This window comes from Coptis chinensis, chromosome 7 (assembly GCF_015680905.1).
Source record: "Coptis chinensis isolate HL-2020 chromosome 7, ASM1568090v1, whole genome shotgun sequence".
Lineage (NCBI taxonomy): Eukaryota > Viridiplantae > Streptophyta > Magnoliopsida > Ranunculales > Ranunculaceae > Coptis > Coptis chinensis.
The window spans coordinates 27991220-28000941 of record NC_141462.1 but is presented as its reverse complement, the minus strand read 5'-3'; the positions used below and the strand labels follow the sequence as shown (position 1 = coordinate 28000941).

Sequence of the window (9722 nt, the reverse complement as noted above, 5' to 3'; positions counted from 1 at the left end):
TAATTAAATGATAGAAAAAGAGAATTAGTTCTGAGATGACTCTTAAACACCTATCGTATACATTTTACACAGAAATGACATTTTTGAGCATTTCATTTAGTAATCACGAAATAATAAGGAGGAAATAAGATTACCATAAGGCGGTGGAGGGCAAGGCCGTCCAAGTGAAGCCAAATTGCAATTCACTCGTCTCCCGTCAATAACAGGACTTGGGTCAAGACAGGCTCTCTTGGCAGCTTCGGGATCACGAAAAGTCACCTAAATAAATAATTTTTTTTTAGCAAAATGAATAATAATAAGTCAATCAATTGTTTAAAATAAAAAAGAAGGAATACTGACAAAACCATAGCCTTTTAGATCTTCCAGTGATCCTATCGGTAATGATGACAGCCTCGAGGATGTCTCCGAACTAGTCGAAATAACGACACATAGTCTTGCTTTGGGTCTCCCAAGCCAATCCCCCAACAAAGACCTTGGTATAGGTTTATCTCCGAAAGGGGAATTGAAGATATAAAGCTAGAACTGGAGCTTGATGGACTCGGAATCGATTGATAAGCCATGAAACGAAAACAAAAGCAAAAGCAATAGAAAAAACTTACCATATTAATAACAGGAAGAGGAGACTGATTTTTCTTCTTCAGAGAGTTTTTTTTGTGAGAGACTTTGGAGTGTTTGACGAAGGTTGGGTTTTGTTTTATTGTTGATTGCTATTCTTCTGTGAGATCGATTAAAACAAAAAAATGAAAGCTGAGATACATACCTGAGATTTTTGGGTTTTGGTATTGGAAGAGATACAATCTAATCTAATTGAGAAGGGAGACGGAGTGTTTTAAAATGAAAATAAAACGAAGGTTTATTGGGTTTTGCTAATACTCTTTCCATTTTAAGTGGGACACTTTTTATACGTAACAACCCTGGGTACTTAAGATTTGCTGACGTGGACAGCCTCAGAGACCAGGAAAAGGGATTGCTATTATATATATACTTACAAAGAAAAAACAAACAACCCTTTTTCTCTACAATTTTGGATGGCCGTGTTTGTCGTATCAATTTTTTTTTTTTTCGTTAAGGGTTTTAGGTTTAGCTAGCTTTGATCACTTTTCACAATTTTTTTCTCCACCTTTCTTGTGATTCCCCTGGTGACGTGGAAAGGCTGAGAGAGCTTGAAAAGGGACTGCTGACTCGATGACTCATTCCAGTTGACACCTACTGCCATAACCAATGAAGCAATAGAACCCATGCTTGACATATATTTTGTGTGGCAACCATGTGGATCTCGAAGAATTGAATTGACCAAGCACACCGGCTGCTTCAGTTCTTCACTCTAGATGTTACCAACAGAATCCGCTCGACAATCACAAATCATCCTAACATGATTCTGCTTGAGGTACATCTGTTGCTAGATAATGTAACCCCAAGTAAGGTTCCAAATCAGACCAGCTCCTTATCTCCAACAACACCTCACCAAGCTCGTCTTCATGAAATTTATAAACCATAACCCTGTCATACCCAGCAAGCTCATGAACTTTTTCCACCACCGTATCGCACAACACACCAATATCTCCCCCAGGGAGTGATTGTAGCCTAGAAATCGCCCTCACAGCAAGTTCTGCGACTGTACAACCCCAGCAATTGTAAATGTAGGGTCACTAGAACGCACTGGCTCCAAGTCTACCACAATACCCACATCAATCCTATGTAGTATAGCTTAAAAAGGTCTTTGGGTATTCCTAGAATGAACCCAAATCGGGTTTACTAGCGAAATCTCCCTCGAACCAGCTGCCCTTGCCAACGACGCCCCGGACACGGGAGTAAACAATAACCAAATATCAAGACCAAGCTAAGTAAAGAGTCACTAAAAATTTGAGTATCAAGACCCAACAAAGAAATGGTATTCTCACTATAAGCAATAACAGTTAAAGAACGTTCTTGAACAATAAGCATATAACCAAAACTCCAAAAGGTTGAATAAAACCACCCCTTTGTATTTTATATAGGTAAGCAGTTATTTGTTGTTCAGAAACAAAGTTTTGTGCAGATTTAATTGACTCTGAGTAGTGAAAAGACTTACCTGATTCTCCTGACTGTTCAAAAGCAGCCAAAAGATGTGCATCTACATTAATTATGTGTTTATACATAATTAAAAAATCCATTAAATATCTTATTCTAACGATTCATTAAGAAATATCCATTAAATATCTTATTTAGAAATTCATTTAACGATTCATTCAGAAAAGTAATTTGACATTTTCTCACCTGAATTGTTCTACTCCAGGATGATGTAGAATTGTGCAGAAATCGAAAGACGTTGGAGTTTCCGCCGATAATGGTAGAACTACCATTACAAGGAGTTGAGCAAATCCAGCTGATAGCAGACACACGTAAAAGAAAAGAAATGCATTTTAGTAAACTACAGAAGTTCTAATAGCAAAACTTAAGAGAACCTCGTAAGATTCAACTAAACAAATGTTAAGAGACAACATGAAACATTTTTTAGTAACAACAATGCTATCATCAAGGACTAGACCATCTATTGGTTCTGACTTCTGAGTACCAAGCTTTTTTTAAGCTATTGATAAGATAATTTAATTATATTGATACAAAAAAGTCGAGGTAATCTACAACAGCAATTGTTAACTTCGCTCGAGTTTCACAATCAACAAACCTTGACAGACTTATGATCAGGTATTTTAAAGTTGAGTGCTGCCTTGGTAGATGGAATGATTTCATTCACAGTTACGGTTGTTGATACCTGCGAGTATGCGTAGTTAGTAACCTAAGCAATTAATGCTTGTGATCTTATACCACACGAAAAGCACGTGGCAAAGTCCAAACAATAGCATGAACATGCAGAAATTGACAAACAAAGACATACAAAAATTATAAAAAAGATTTGGCAATTCTATTGAGAAATCTCAACTTACATTAGAACAGGTATCAACTTTAACATCCACTGTCGTACCACTGCTCTTGTATTGCATGCTAATATCATCGACAAAAATTTGATCCCTCACCGAACCAGCAGTAGTGACTAACTGCCACCAAATAAATACTTTGTACTTGGTAAATGGACTAACTAATATAGAACCTCTGAAGATTTTTGAGGATAATGAAAGTCTTTGATTAGATTAAGAAACTTAAATAATAGAGTTTCTAAATTTTGTTCCTTTCATCATTAAGAAACTTACAGATTGAAGAGTGGGTTTGGAGTAGAGATAATTTGGTGGGGTTTTTTTTATCGGAGTTGAATCCTGTAAGTGAGGGGGAGAAGAAAGGGTTTTGGATGGGGAAGAAATTCTAGTGTTTATGACAATGTTTTTTTTTGGGTTTAGGTGTTTAACTTTTTGGGGTCTACGTAAAATTCGATTTTTTTCTCCTCTTTTTTCGTAATCCCCCTAGTGACGTGGATAGTCTCAGAGAGCTCGAAAAGGGACTGCTATTATATAGCAAGCTTGAATCTTCAAAAATTCTTTAACTCTTTAACATCATGACAAAGCTCCCACCTTGAAAGACTCTTCCCCTTTTTATCAACTTGATCCAAAACAAAAGAAGATCCAACATCAGGATTCTCTATTAATGAAATCCTCTTATAAACCCCAGTTCATTTATGTAATGGGTTTCTTTCTAGATGAGAAGCAGGTAGTTTTTTGTGAAACTAAACTCAATAATGGATGCACACCACCAGATCGAACACATGGAACGAGTAAATGAAGCTGAATATCAAGTTAAAGTTAAAGTTCTACTGAGTCAGTTTCTGAAACCGAGGCAAAGAAAGAAAGTCTACCCACATTGGCATTGATGAATTTAAAAGAAGAGATGACAGCCGAGGCAGTGGAGAATGCACCTAACATGATTGAAGAACCTGGTTTTGGGCCAGAAAAAAAATATATGGATGTGACAGCATAGACATTTGCAAATTTGAAGTAGCAAATTGAACTGAGCTACACAAAGATAATTTCAAACATTTCCACAATGAAAACAACAAAACTCAAAACCCATTCTAAATAAACCAAAAATAAACAATATTTACCTCAAGAGCAAGCTTGAATCTTCGAAAATTCTTTAACTCTTTAACATCACGACAAAGCTCCCACCTTGAAAGACTCTTCCCTTTTTTATCAACTTGATCCAAAACAAAAGAAGACCCAACATCAAGATTCTCTATTAATGAAATCCTCTTATAAACCCTAGTTCATTTCTGTAATGGGTTTCTTTCATATTTTTTGTTGTTTTTTTCGTCATTGTAAATTTTGGGCATCCAACAACTTATTGAACGGTTACTGGTACGTGGGTTTTGAATGAAGGTGGGTTAAACCATTAAATGGGTTTTGAGTATAATAATGTTGAAGATATTAAATGGTGTCAGAAATGCTTAAGAAGCTTGAGAAAGAGTGATCTCGAGAGATAGGGCGGAGAGAAAGGGTGGGCAAAATGGGGAGATCGAGAGAGAGAGAGAGGAAAAATTGAGAATTAGATAGAAGCTTTTTAAGTGATGAAATTCTCTTATCTTTTTTTTCTTAATCCCCCTAGTGACGTGAATGGCCTCAAAGTGTTGGAAAAGGGACTGCTATTATATATATATATACCATGTTCGAAGAGCGGTTGAGGTTTAGCCCTGACAGATCCATCTTTATAAATGATTATGAAGAGAATCTGTAGGGTTGTTTTTAATTTTAGTCGTTTTTTTTTTTTTTTGGAATAGTCGTGGGTTTTTTAGCAGGGTTAGTTAACCTTCCATTCTTGAGTGGGAGACATCTATCACCAGTTTTTTTCTCCACTTTTTTCGTAATCCCTCTAACGACGTGGATAGCCTTAGGGGTTTTTTTTTTTTTTAATTCAGCATTCAGAGCCTCTTAAACTTAAGTTTTAAGCATTAAGAAGTTCAAAAACTTGTTTGTTTTTTTAAGTAGTTTAAGCATTCAGTGATATTTCAGCATTCACCATTCCGCACCAAAGTTCCTCTTGAATGCTGAATTCTAATACTTGAAACAAAGAAGTCTCTTCTTGCCCTTTCTTAAGAACCCAATTTAAAAAATCCCATATATTTTCTTACCTTGACCTTTATGGCTTCAAAATGAGTTCTTCAAAATTTGATGCTTGCATTATTACGGGTTTTTCATTTTTTAGGGTGAATGATATCTACTTTGTTAAAAATAGAATTATATATATATATATATATATATATATATATATATATATATATATATATATATATATATATATATATTGAAAGTAAACAAAATATGAAAATAAACCGTTAAAATGTATTTGTGAAAACATATTTTAAAATAAGTTTATTTATCATTTCTTTTCTTCGATAATCCATCTCCCCTCCTCAAATCTAATATATATTTTGTTTTACAAGAAATCAAGTTTGCGTTTAAAATAGATAGCATGGGTAAAATTGTCTGAATGATTTATATTCAACATTTAGAGTCAGGTTATTCTAACATAAAACAAACATGTTTTTCAGAGTTCAGCAATTAACATTCAACATTCAGAGGATGAGCCATTTAGCATCCAGCATTTAGCATTCATAGGCTCAGAAAAACAAACGACCTCTTAGAGAGTTTGAAAAGGGGCTGTTATTATATATACTAGCAAAATTGTCAGATTAGAGAGTCTGCTAACATTAATTCGTGTACTATAACTTTTTAATGAAATTATGTTGCAGTTGTCCATCATTCAGATTATAAACTTTTATTGAAGAACCTACCTAACATGGGAAAATCTAGGAAATGATTAATAATTGTCTTGTCAAATTTTGAATAAGAAAATTAAATTAATTAAGCGGGTAAAAAAAAATTTAAAAACAAACAAACACCGCTTATACGAAATAAGCAATCCATAAAGGTTGCATAGAAACCATCTGCGGGAAATTTGAAAGCTCGTCAAATGTATTCAACCATTCATATACATGAGTCAGTGTCAAGTGCTAACTAATACCATTTACAGAGCTTAAATTCATTAGGAGGAAGACTTATAGGAAATACGTAATGAGAAAATATCCTTTTCATCACTAATCAGAAATATGTGACATAAATATCCTTTTCATCACTAATCAGAAATATGTGACATAAATATCCTTTTATCAATAATCAGAAGAGTTCTACAAAGACTCTAAACTCCAAACTGTAACCCTACCAACTGCAAAGATTAAGAAATATTGCGACTCTAACTACTAAGACGTCAAACAGAAGGCATCCAATGAACTGAACACAGTTGTCCATTACACCACACTGTCAACGCTTGAGCTCTGCTTTGCCTATCTTTCTTTGCTTTCATGGATAGATAATATTCGTTAGTAGAACAATCAACTTAAACCAAAGAAAAGTAGCCCTCACAATTTTTCATTGAAGGTCAGCAACTTCCATTAGTATCAAGTGTTTCAAATTTGCTCATCTTGGCAAATATGTTGTCATAAAACTAAGTGTCCTTCTTATTGTACTCCTTCATTTTTTTTCCTTCGAGACTTTATACTCAAGCTTTACGTCCTTGTTTCAACAAAGATTCCACCCCTACATACATTCAGTCAATAGACATTGGACATCAATGAATTAGCTGGTACAATGAAAAAGGCATAATACATACCTGTTGTTGGGATCAATTTCCAACGCCTTCTTAATATCAATCTCAGCAAGGTCCAAATAAGCCAGCTGGATGTAATCTTGGGCTCGTCTATAGAGTGCCTTGACATTGGTACTCTCAAGTTCTAGTACCTACAATATTATTAACGGAACATTAATCCTCAGGCCCCTTGCTTTGATGTGATTTGAGTTATAGGTACAAGTTGGTCTGCAGTTACCTTTGTGCAAAGCTTCTCTGCATGTTTGTACTCCTTTAACTTCAGCTTGCAAGTTGCATTGTTCATATTGCAGCTTACCTTCAGAACCTTGGGCTGTTTCTTTTCCTCTTCACTGAAGTTGGTGTAATATTCAATAAATTTACAAGGAGATTTTCAGTCAGATGCAATAATACAAAATCATATCTAAAATGATTTGATCCTACTAAAAACTATTTTGCCTTTTCATATCTTTTTGAAGCCTTAGCATATTTTCCAGCTTTGAATGCTACATTTCCTTCCTCTTTCTTCCTACCAGCAGCTTCAATTTTCTCAGGTGTGTTCATGTCCTATGATTCTCTCTCCTAATGATAGAAAAGGACAATTTTAAACTCACTCATACCAAGCATAATGCAAAAGCCGCACAAAGAGAAATCTCACTGAAGATACCTTGACAAAGGATTCAAGCTCAACTTCATAGTATAATGTTGAATTCGGGGGAACAACAACCAATTCTTGCTTGGATTCAGATGAACCGAAACCATATTCTAGAGCAATAGTCAACTTTGCAACCACCCCTTTCTTCATTGTCATGACAGCTATATCAAGTCCATCAACAACTTGCTCTGCAAAATGTAAAGACTACACTTCAGTATCCAAATTATTATTGTTAACAAAGAAAGCATGCAAAGTCCATCGACATGAAAAATTACCTTCATCCATCTTGAACTCAAATAGCTCATCATCGTCATGCCCCTTCTATAGTTCCATCTTGCAACTTCCCAATAAGTTTCACTGTCAGACAAATGAGATAACATTATTATGCACACTACAACACATCCCATTCCACTAAGAACTCCTACAATTTATTACAATAACAAAAATCGAATTAATACTCCTTATTATCCACTGTTCCTTCATTTGGGTGCTCAAAATTCACCTTTAGTCACTGTTCCTTCATTTGGACGCTCATAACCTTCTCTTTCATTGACGATCTTCTTTATAACCTTCTTGTCATTAGTTACTTCAGTCACAGTCTTCCACGAAACTAATTCAAGAGTTATATGAAGTGTGGCACTTGGTGGCCAAATACCTTTCAAAGACTGAGGAGGCTGGTCGTCGACCCATCTCCCCAAAGGCATATGAAAGTACAGAAATGCAATGTAAGTGACAGGTTCCACAATCTATACAATTCAGTGATTCCCACTTCAAGCAAACTTACATTGTGGCTCCACTGTTAGGAGAACCTTTTCTCCCTTTTTCATTGTCTTTACTGTTTTTGATAGTGCTGGGCAGAGATAACCTGGTTGCAAAGACAGAACATGCAGATCCCGTTAGAGAAGTCGGAACTAAGGAGTGGCTGCGTTGCTTCCATAAAACGCATTTTGTTACCTTTGGCAGGAGAACAATTAGTGAACCAACATAAGTTCTCTTTTTAGAAATAGGCGATATCATATGTAATTCATAGAATAAAAAAATGTCAAAAAGAGCCCAAATTTGTAGTCCTTATTAGAAACTTCACGACTTAAACCCACTCTTAAAAATGTCATTCTAAGAAAAAAAAAACATTGAATTTCAGATGAGACAGTCACGAGGAAACAATATTTTCAAATCTAGAAGCAGTATACTTGATCTCTCCTATTGAGATTAATGTAAAATTCCACATTAAAAGGTGACAAAGCAATACATTGATATCCAAGACAATGTGGACAATGTCAACTTGAACTATAAATAAATTAGGACATGATTTTCACATAAACATCTGAGGTCTATTATTTCAATATTTCTTACATAACATAAGATTCATCCATTTTCTCAAAGCAACCTTAATATTCCAGCTCCATTTCTTTAGGTCTTCTAGTTCTGCACCCCCTCATCATGTATAAATTACTACAACATAGACAAAAGTAATCCACATGTACCTGATACTGAAAAATATTTCTTATCTATTAAACGTGATTTTTGATATTGAATCCCTTCATATAGTATAAATGGAAACTAAAAGAACTGATAACATGTACCTTTAAACCAAGATTTAGGCCTTGCGGCAATAAGTTTTTTGTAAATTGGAAGAAAACCATATATTAAATATTGTAACCCTACACCCAACGTAAATGTCATGACCATGCCAAGACGATGTTAAATTCAAACTACAATTATGCTTTAGGCTCTAAAAAAAAATTACGGAGAGAAAACCATATGAACTGCTGAAAAGGTATTAAGTAGAAAACTGGAATATGAAACCACCTGAAAACGGAGAGCCAAACCATATGAACTGCAGTATGCAACCTGCTGACCTAAATTGTTGTATTAGTCGAGACAAACAACGATGGTAATTAGACAATGAACAAATTAATATACGACAATCAATATTAGACTAATAATTTTAAATATCTGCTAAGTGTTGTTCTATAAGAAATTACCATTCTTGAGTATGTTAGACTCAATTTGCCAACCATTTCTAAATTATCACAAAGAAATCTAACGTTAATGCATATATCCTACTCCTTGCTTATCCATTCTCTACACCACATGTATGAACCCTTTCTTACCTTCAACGTTTAGCGGGTCAAAGTATGCAAGTAAGCATTCTAATTTTCTTTGATGGTCAAATAACAAACACCAACAATGCATATAAAAGAAAAAACCATCAATCCCCATTAAAATCAGACCAAGCACTCCAAAATTTTATTCATTTTGGAAAATTGAAAAGCTCACCTTTGTGACGATTTCGCGAAGCTATACCTGTGTTTTGTTTGCAGAAATTTATTAGTGGGATGAGTGGGGAGATGTTGGGTATAGATGAGAGAAGGGAGATAGAGAGATTGGGAAGAGGAAGGGATTGCATAATGGCTAATTAAAGTAGGTATTAGTGGTTATTAAAGTTGGCATTAATGGTGGGTACAATTTGAATGATGCGTGGGTTTGCTTTTTTACAGGG

The 9722-nt window shown here is 34.9% G+C and overlaps 1 long non-coding RNA gene and 2 pseudogenes across 2 annotated transcripts; all 3 read right to left on the bottom strand.

Moving 5' to 3' along the window:
• Nucleotides 1–1084: 1084 nt before the first annotated feature.
• LOC147486931 (phytochrome E pseudogene) lies at nt 1085–2138 on the bottom strand (annotated as a pseudogene).
• A 4153-nt stretch (nt 2139–6291) lies between these two features.
• Nucleotides 6292–7902, bottom strand: LOC147486930 (peptidyl-prolyl cis-trans isomerase FKBP65-like; annotated as a pseudogene). The gene is made up of 5 exons (XR_015202779.1): nt 7722–7902; nt 7495–7576; nt 7232–7407; nt 6806–7146; nt 6292–6719 (listed from the first exon to the last, which is right to left on the bottom strand). The product of XR_015202779.1 is annotated as a peptidyl-prolyl cis-trans isomerase FKBP65-like (transcript).
• Nucleotides 7903–7905: 3 nt separating this feature from the next.
• Nucleotides 7906–9617, bottom strand: LOC147486929 (uncharacterized). The gene is made up of 3 exons (XR_015201298.1): nt 9500–9617; nt 9029–9078; nt 7906–8084 (listed from the first exon to the last, which is right to left on the bottom strand). It is a non-coding gene; the product is annotated as an uncharacterized LOC147486929 (long non-coding RNA).
• Between the last annotated feature and the right edge of the window lie 105 nt (nt 9618–9722).